Source organism: Papaver somniferum, chromosome 9 (genome assembly GCF_003573695.1).
Source record: "Papaver somniferum cultivar HN1 chromosome 9, ASM357369v1, whole genome shotgun sequence".
In the NCBI taxonomy this organism is placed as follows: domain Eukaryota; kingdom Viridiplantae; phylum Streptophyta; class Magnoliopsida; order Ranunculales; family Papaveraceae; genus Papaver; species Papaver somniferum.
The window spans coordinates 74140518-74149638 of NC_039366.1; positions in this window are offsets into that span (position 1 = coordinate 74140518).

A 9121-nucleotide genomic window follows, 5' to 3' on the forward strand; every position below is an offset into this window, starting at 1 on the left:
CCTTCTTAGTGAGGAACAGTCACGTTCCTCAGTCAACATTGAATGGTGATTTTCCAGGTACAAACAAAAATAAGTAATTGAACTTGGTCATAAGATAAGATATTACCGGATTTCGACTGAATGAGCAAGCCATGGTTTGAGCGGAAACCTATGTGGGATAATAGAACATCATCCAGTGAACATAAATTGATGTAGAACCGTCGATTCGATGGTGGAACCTTGGTTGGTTTAGGATTCATGGGTCGGGTCCAAAAAGGAAATCCTTAAGGAATTAGGTTTTGGAAATAAAATTAGGTATAAATGGGAATTAATCCCTTTGTTTTTTTTTTTATTCTTTCACGACCGACAACCATCATCACCTCCTCCTTCTCTTCACGTCGCAGCAGAGAACAAGAAGTTTTCCCGCCGGAGCTGCCGCCGGCGCCGCCGTCCGATCACCATCCGGACAGTTTCCGGCCGGCGCCGTCAGGTGAGTCGATTTTTTTTTCAGATTTGCTGATTTCATGATTTTTTCATGCTTTCACCATGTCAAAATTCTATACATGTGTATATTTTGATGTGAGTTTTGTAGAAAAACCCTTGTTTTAACAAACTATGTTCGTTCGATCGTTAGTTTTGAAAACTAATAAAAATCCCTGATTTATGAGAGATTTCTTTATATATGTGGAATTAGGTCCAATGATAAAACTTAGTGTACGAGCTTTAATGTGAACCAAGATTTTACCTTAATAGATGCGAGCTTTCACAAGACCGAAATAAACCCCGTTTTAGAGGATAATGCTCGTTCGAGGAAAATAGACATATATATTTTTATGTATGTGAATTTATGTCCAATGATAAAACTTAATTTATGAGATTTTATGAGAATTAGTATTTTATCACAATAGGTATGAGCTTTCACAAAATTAGCATAAACCTTCGTTTTTTTAATAAAACACTAATACGAAGGAAAATAGATTTTTTTTTTTAAATATATATGTAGCCGTGACATATTTTATGTGAAACATGATGACATATTTTATTCACATGGATTTGTTCTTATTAGATAAATTCTGAAAATTTATATGAACAAATTGCATTAATTATTGATTTATAAAATCAAGACATGGGTTTTGAGTAACCTTCAAACTAGACAACTTATTTATGATGAAGTCATGTCTTATTGTAAATTTCATAGTTTAGTTGTGAATGTTCATGTTATGAAAATTATGTATATGATTTTATGAGAAAATCATTTTCCATGAACTAATGAAGTTTTGTTCGTTATTGCAGATTTCAAGGAACGAATTGATTTCGTGTGTTAACTCTTGTATTGCAACCACTATTATTAGTGAAATTTAAAGAGGTAAGATTCAAGAATTACCATTTTGTGGATGAATTTATCTGCATGTCGATAACTCCATGCTCCTGGTTTCAGAAAATGCCGGCTTCCAGCAGTCATAGTTATTCCTCAGGTTCTGACGAAGATCCCAAAGCTCCCATAGCTAAGTCGAGAGCCAAGGTAATTCGCGATGAGGGAGCAAAGCCCAGCGTACCCTTGAATGAGCGGAGAGTTACTTTTTCCGAACTCAGGAAAAGAAAAGCCGAAGACGATGAGAAAGATGCTCGTCAGCGCAAAAAGGATCGAATCCGGCGCAAAATACAGAAAGCTGAAGAAAAACGCCAATTCTTGGACGGGGTACCCTCTGATTCTGATGCTGATGTTCCTGAAGAAGAAACCACTTGGGGTTTGCCTGATCAGTGTGCCAGAGAACCCGAAATTCCCATGGAGCAGATTGACACTGAAGCTGAAGCGGAAGAACATTCAGATTCAGATGATGATTTTTATGCTCATCTAGACGTCACCAATAGTCATGACAGTGATTCTGAAGAAGAGGATTCCGAGAAGGATAGTGCTGAAGACTCTGAGAAGGACAATGATGATGAATCTGACAACTCAGATGGATCTGACGAGTAGCTTTACTTTCGATCTCTTTTTCTTTTTAGTATTTGAATACTCTCAATCTTCGTAGTAGATGTCTTCATTCGAACAATTTTATTGAAGTATTTAGGTCTTCCTTTCGAACGAGAGATTTTATTAACGTGAGTTCTTCTTGATTGAATTAAGCAAACCGAGCCAATCTTCATGTCGAACTCATTGTAATCTCCCTTAACTCTTGTGGTTCTTCGTCTTATGAAAATATCCAAACATAAGCTGTATAGTACATGGGGCCTTGTGACTTGCCGATCACAATTAACCTTGGTCAGTTCCTAGTGCACTATTTTACTCCGCATCTCTAGTTTGACCTTGTTCAAGACTTAGGGTTTCAGTAAAACTCGCAACTGAATCGGAGATAAGTGCCTGCCGTATCTTGTATATATCTTTGTAGATTCATTATATTTCCCGTCACTATTTTCACAATGACATATAATAGACATAATCCTTCTAAACAAAAGTTTATCCTATCTTCCATCAATATTTGCGTAATGACATAATAGGCTTAAAACTTTTGTAATGTAAAAAGATCATTCATTCTTTTATCAATACATGCATATCGACATATGAAAGACTTAAGTTTTGACAAAGTATGGGACAATCATAGTTCACGGACGCAAACACACATATCCCATAACAAGTTTGCAATATATACAACCATAAAGATTAATACTGCAAAAATCATCCTCCAAACAATTTTTTAGAATTCAAACAAATAAACCTAAAAAATAATAAAGATGAAATCGTTGGACATACCTATGTGTAATCACAATAATGGCTATTCCAAACTCTAGTTATTCTTCCTAAAAACACAAGAATAAAATTCTCATAAGAAGATTTACTAGACATTAAGACCTTTGAATAATTCCTTATCGTCCCTGAACTCCTTGTCATCAAAAATCATTGGGACATAAGGTTCATTAATATCAATAAACCTTCTTGGCTGATGTCGAACTAGGGCCTTCTGAATCTCAAGAGTCTTGACTACAACAGCCTTTATCTGTTGAATCTCCTTTCGCGTATCCTTTAATACTTCATGAACGTCGGAAAATTTCTGAGAATTTGGAGGAACAACTCTTGGCTTCCTCACATTCCTTCTTTTTCTTTTCAAAGTTGAAGGCAACGGAGATTTCTCTTTTTCCTTCATGATTGATGGCTTGACAATCATATTAACATCTTTTCCATCAGAAGACATAATACTTGGAGTATCCATAATCGTATGGGTTTGTGAGAGGAAATCACAAGTCAACTCAACAAGCAGTCTTAAGATAAAAGAAGTTTCAGGGAAGGAAAGAGGAATGTAGGGTTACACAACCTTTAATAGGTTCGTGCACGTACAATTTTGAACCCTAGGGAGAGTAGAATTGTCGATTAATAAACGATAGACATGAAATTTCAATTTTGCATCAAAACAAAACTAAGAAAAAAGAAAAAAGAAAAGCTTTTCTTAAAGCCTGAGAGGTGCACAACCTTGTCTCTTTTGATCAGGCACATGAGACAAAATCTACAAAACAACACAATCAAGTTGTGTTGTGGTGAACAATAATCTGTCCACCATGTTCCTCTTGAGAGGAATCTATAGACCTCTGTGTATCAAAACGATTAGACCATACTTTCTTCTCTAATGGTCTTGTTTTATCCTTGGAAACTAACTTCTTAGACGAAGATAAAATCTTACATACCTCAGCGGTCTTTTGAACAAGTTTGAGCTTGTTTGCTAATCGATTTGCTCTTCGTTGAAGTTTGTTGACATGTCTCAATTTGTGTTTATACTTGTAACACTTTGATAGTTCATGACTTTTGAGTGAACAATACGAGCATGTCAATCTTGGATATAACCCAGGCATCTGAGATGTGCAAGCTGCTAGACACATAGTGGTACCTGAAACGTCATACACAGAGTTTCCAATGGAAAGGTCAATTTTTTCTTCCAGATTGGTTGAGTTTTCTTCTGAAAGAATATCAAGATTGATGTATGTATTGATACAATTATCAAAATCATATTTTCACAAAGAAGTGCAACACTTGATTTTTCGTCTTCATTAGAATTATAGCTGTCAGACATTTCATCAAGAATTGCAGCAAGACCTTTGTTCCCAGTGTATTTCTTCCGATTCGGAAACTCATTTGAAAAATGACCAAAACCTTTACACTTAAAGCACTGAGGCATATCCTCGTCATCAGTTTCATCATTATTCTTATTTTTAGGAGGAACACGATTATGTGGTTTATCTGATGACTTAGATTTATCTCTGGAAAACTGTTTACTTCTCTTCAAAAGAAGATTCTTAAACTGTCTTGTGATCAACGGGACTGACTTGTCAAGATCTTCATCTGATGAATCAGCCTCAGAAAGATCATCTTCATAGATGTAAACACTTTTACTTTCATCAAGTAATTTAGTGTTCTTTAATGCTTTGAAAGCAACATCCTTATTGTACTTGGACGTGTGCTCATGATCAAAGGTCTTTAACTTCCCAACCAGAGTATTTCTGGACAGCGTTGCGAGATTACTTCCTTCAACGATGGCATGCTTCTTAGAATCGTATCTAGATGGCAACGATCTGAGAATTTTCATCGCAATGTCCCTTTCAGGAATGGTCTTACCCAATGCAAAAGATGCATTAACAATTTCAGACACTTTGTGATTAAACTCATCAAATGTTTCTTCATCTTCCATACGAAGGTTTTCCCAATCAGAATTTAGGTTTTGAAGCCTAGCTTCTTTCTCACTGGTATTTCCTTCAAATACGGTTTCTAAGATATCTCAGGCTTCTTTAGACTTAGTACACGTAGTCACATGGTGCTGAAGATCTGGGGTAATGGCATGTATGATACATTTAAGCCGTCAGAATTTTGCTTTGCAGCAAGGATTTCTTCTGGACTATATCTACCAATATCCTTAGATATAGGTACATCGCCTTCTGTATTAACCGGAGGATCATAGCCATTAACAACAGTACCCATGCTTTAAAATCATGAGCTTGAAGAAAAGCACGCATAGAAATTTTCCACCATAGGTAGTTTGAGCCATCAAAAACTGGTGGTACGTTTATGGAGATAGAATTCTTGTCCATAGGGTCAGATCGCTACAAACACAGACTTGTAAGGTCTTTAAACGTGTTTGCCTGCTCTGATACCAAATTGAAAAAGCGAGGGTCTAACAATCACACCCAATATTTCGATTAGCAATCTGTATGGACTAACTCCAATATACTTTTAAGAGAATCAACTAGACAGTCATACTTAATCTTGATGAAAGTATATCAAAGAGTTATATCTCTATTTCTCGATTCAATACTTACTCAAGCAAATAGAAATCTGCGAGTCTAATTGAATATGAGAGACATCACTTGAACGGTACCAAAGACCAATGTTCAAGTATCAATCAATTTCAATCAACAACCAAAAGGTTGGTTCCCAATTGATTGATTCAAACGCACAACCTGTGATATTTCAATTATATAACAAAATATAATGCGGAAAACAAATAACACAGACACTAGAAGTTTTGTTAACGAGGAAACCACAAATGCAGAAAAACCCGGGACCTAGTACAGATTGAACACACACTGTATTAAGTCGCTATAGACACTAGCCTACTGGAAACTAACTTCGGTATGGACTGTAGTTGAACCCCAATCAATCTCACACTGATCCAAGGTACAGTTGCGCTCCTACGTCTCTGATCCCAGCAGGATACTACGCACTTGATTCCCTTAGCTGATATCACCCACAACTAAGAGTTGCTACGACCCAAAGTCGAAGACTTTAATAAACAAATCTGTATCACACAGAAAAGTCTATGGTAATAGATAAATCTGTCTCCCACAGAAATACCTACGAGTTTTTTGTTCCGTATTTTGATAAATCAAGGTGAACAAGAACCAATTGATAAACCAGACTTATATTCCCGAAGAACAGCTTAGTATTATCAATCACCTCACAATAATCTAAATCGTATGATGACGAAACTAGATATTGTGGAATCACAAACGATGAGACGAAGATGTTTGTGACTAATTTTATATCTTGCCTATCGGAGAAATCAATATCAAGTTAATCCTTACGATTGTACTTAGTACGATAGAAACATCAAGATCATATCACACAACTACGAGAAAGTAGTATCGGTCTGGCTTCACAATCCCAATGAAGTCTTCAAGTCGTTAACCTACGGGGTCTCGGTAGAAACCTAAGGTTAAAGGAGAATCGACTCTAGCTAATACAACTAGTATCACACAGGAGGTGTGGGGATTAGGTTTCCCAGTTTCTAGAGTTCTCCCTTATATAGTTTTCAAAATCAAGCTTTGCAAATCAATGTTAGCTTGGTAACAAAGCATTCAATATTCACCGTTAGATGAAAACCTGATTAGATTCAAGCAAATATTTCTCAACCTTTGGATCGCTTGTTATACACAAATGAAATGTCCAATTTTGGGTTTACGAACCGTTCCCAAACATTAACATTTGTTGGTTCAACAATAGTTAACCAAATGGTTAGCCATATGATTACTTTCATATCAACCATATTCTTCTTCACCATAACTAGTTCAAATGACTCAAATGAACTAGATAGAGAGTTGTTCAATTGCTTAGATCTTATGTAACTACACAAGACACAATCTAAGAAAAAATGGTTTGATTTACTCGAATCGTTTCATGAACTTTATAGCCACGGTTTGCAAAAGCATTCCTTAGTTTAAATAAACATGAGTTCAAGAACAACCGGTTTTAGATATAACCTGCTCAAGTTCGCGGACTGGGTTCGCGGACTTAAGCTCATGGAAGGAGTTCACAAACTCCAGCATAAATTCTCGGGTCGAGAACTTCCGCCAGTTCGCGGACTTGGCTCACGCCAGTTCCATTTATTTTGATCAACAAAGTTCGCAAACTTTGGTTCAAGGAATAAGGACTTATACATATATGTGTTTCCACAACAATGCTTATATCCTACCAATGGTTATGTAATCTAAACTTTCATTTCAATCATTGAAACATTCTCAGAGGACGGATATAGCCGTTATTCACAGACCATTTTTCATCAGAGAAATTTTCAAAGTGATTGAAAGATAACATGACTTTCGTCACTAGGTAAAGATGAATTCGGCTAAAGCGAAAGCTTACCAACACATATTTCGAGAATAGATAGGCGAGATAAACTCGGCTCGAAATAGCAAATGTGCATAATGAAAGTCTATATATCAAAACGACTTTTGTCTCAAGAGTAATAGATAGAATAGATAGACTTTTGAGTGACAAATAAGTTCAAGTCTCCACATACCTTTTAGTCGATGAAGATCCACCAGTTCCTTGAGTAGTCCTTCGTCTTGTATGATGATTGCCATGGAGTTATTGAGCTCAACTACACTTTATATCCTAGTCCGAGACCTTTAGCTATGTAGGCTAGAAATCAAGACTTATAGTTTTGATCACTAACATTGATAAACATGCTTGAGATATCAACGCATGCGAGTTTGATCGAGCAATGCTCTGAAACAAATCTCCACACGACCTGGAACTGGTTTCACCACGATTTCCCACTTCCCCACTCTTTCACTCAAGAAACCGTCACACTTACAGGGATCAAGGTGTTTTACTATTCTGACAATATAAATAAGTCTCTAAATCCATGATTGAGAGTACAGCATTCGTCTACACAGAATTTCTCGAGCAATTACTCTCAAGAATTCGTCAATCTCCAAGAACTTATTCGAACTTATCAGTTCACAGATATTTCAGAAACCTTCAACACATCCACAATCCTTGATCATCATTGTTCCCATACAATTCTCAGCTTCCCTCCTACAGATCAACCCATCTCCTACAAATCAACCCATCTCCCTCTTTGCGACCGAATTGATTCTGGAACGGCCATTGAGTTGGTTTAGGCCAGAGTCATACAGATTGATCTCTCGAATCTAAGCACTCCCTTTGCAGTGCATTTGTGTGAGGTTGAACAGTTTTCTCGGTTGAGGAGTCTCGACAACACGCTCGTCTCTTCAATTCCCTGAAAAAACAGCAAATCGTTTTTCCCCATCTACACCAGTATTACTAATATGTTCGCAAATAGGGTAACAACTCATTAATCCAAACTTTAGAGATATCATAATGTACTAATCAATTTTTCCAAATTGAGTAATATTTCTAGAAAAACAAGAACTATGTGATACAAATTCTCTTCTAGTCAACCCTTGTTCTTTCTGAAAATCCACAATAACAGTTGTCGACGTGTAAACTTGCACTACAAAACTTCTGTCAAAGCTTGAAAAATTGTCCTTCACAGCACTACTGCCTTCATTAGTGCATATCTTATCAGATATCAGTATAAGTGTAATCACAAAGTCACAAGACTGGCGAGAGGGTTCAAAAACTGGCATACTAATGTCCCCTGGACATTATATCTCAAAACATAAATATGTTGTGGATACTTAATATTCTCCCAGTTAACCTTTTTATCACTTGTCATATGTTTAGTATAGTTTCCATCGTAGTGTGTTTCCATCTTAGCTAGGGTCTCAAACCTCAACGGAATATTTATACCAATCAACAGCCATCAACGAGTACAGGTTTATGAAAACGATTTATCTCATCAGCCCACAACGCAACATTTGCAGAGTTAAGAAAATATAGTAAATGTATTTGAGTAGGGAAATTTCACCCTTATACTTGATGAAAACATCATCTGCCAACATAATTCCCTCAGAGTTTGAGAAAATTCGTCCTCGAATTCTTCCGGAGTAATTTTCTTTCGTTCTGTTCCTGAGATAGATACCCATTCACATAGACAGACATGTATGCCTATTGTTGATGTCGAACATACTTATGTGATATAAAACAGAGATCAATTGCAGAAAAATCTAAAATTTTCGAAACAACACAAGCGAATTTTATTTTGTTGATGAGTCACTATTTTCGTAGGATTTTCTACTAAATAATTCGCATCAGTTAACTCAACAAGATGAGCCTTGTTAGGGCTTTTATGCAACACGGTTTGCGTATCCAGTTGATCAATAACTTGATCACACTCAACATTAGAAAACAAACATATATCATTATCAGGAATAAACACATCTAGAAGTTTATTAAGGTTAGATGACTCACCGATAAATTATGGAGAAGTATGCGAAGTCTCCTCTGGAAAAT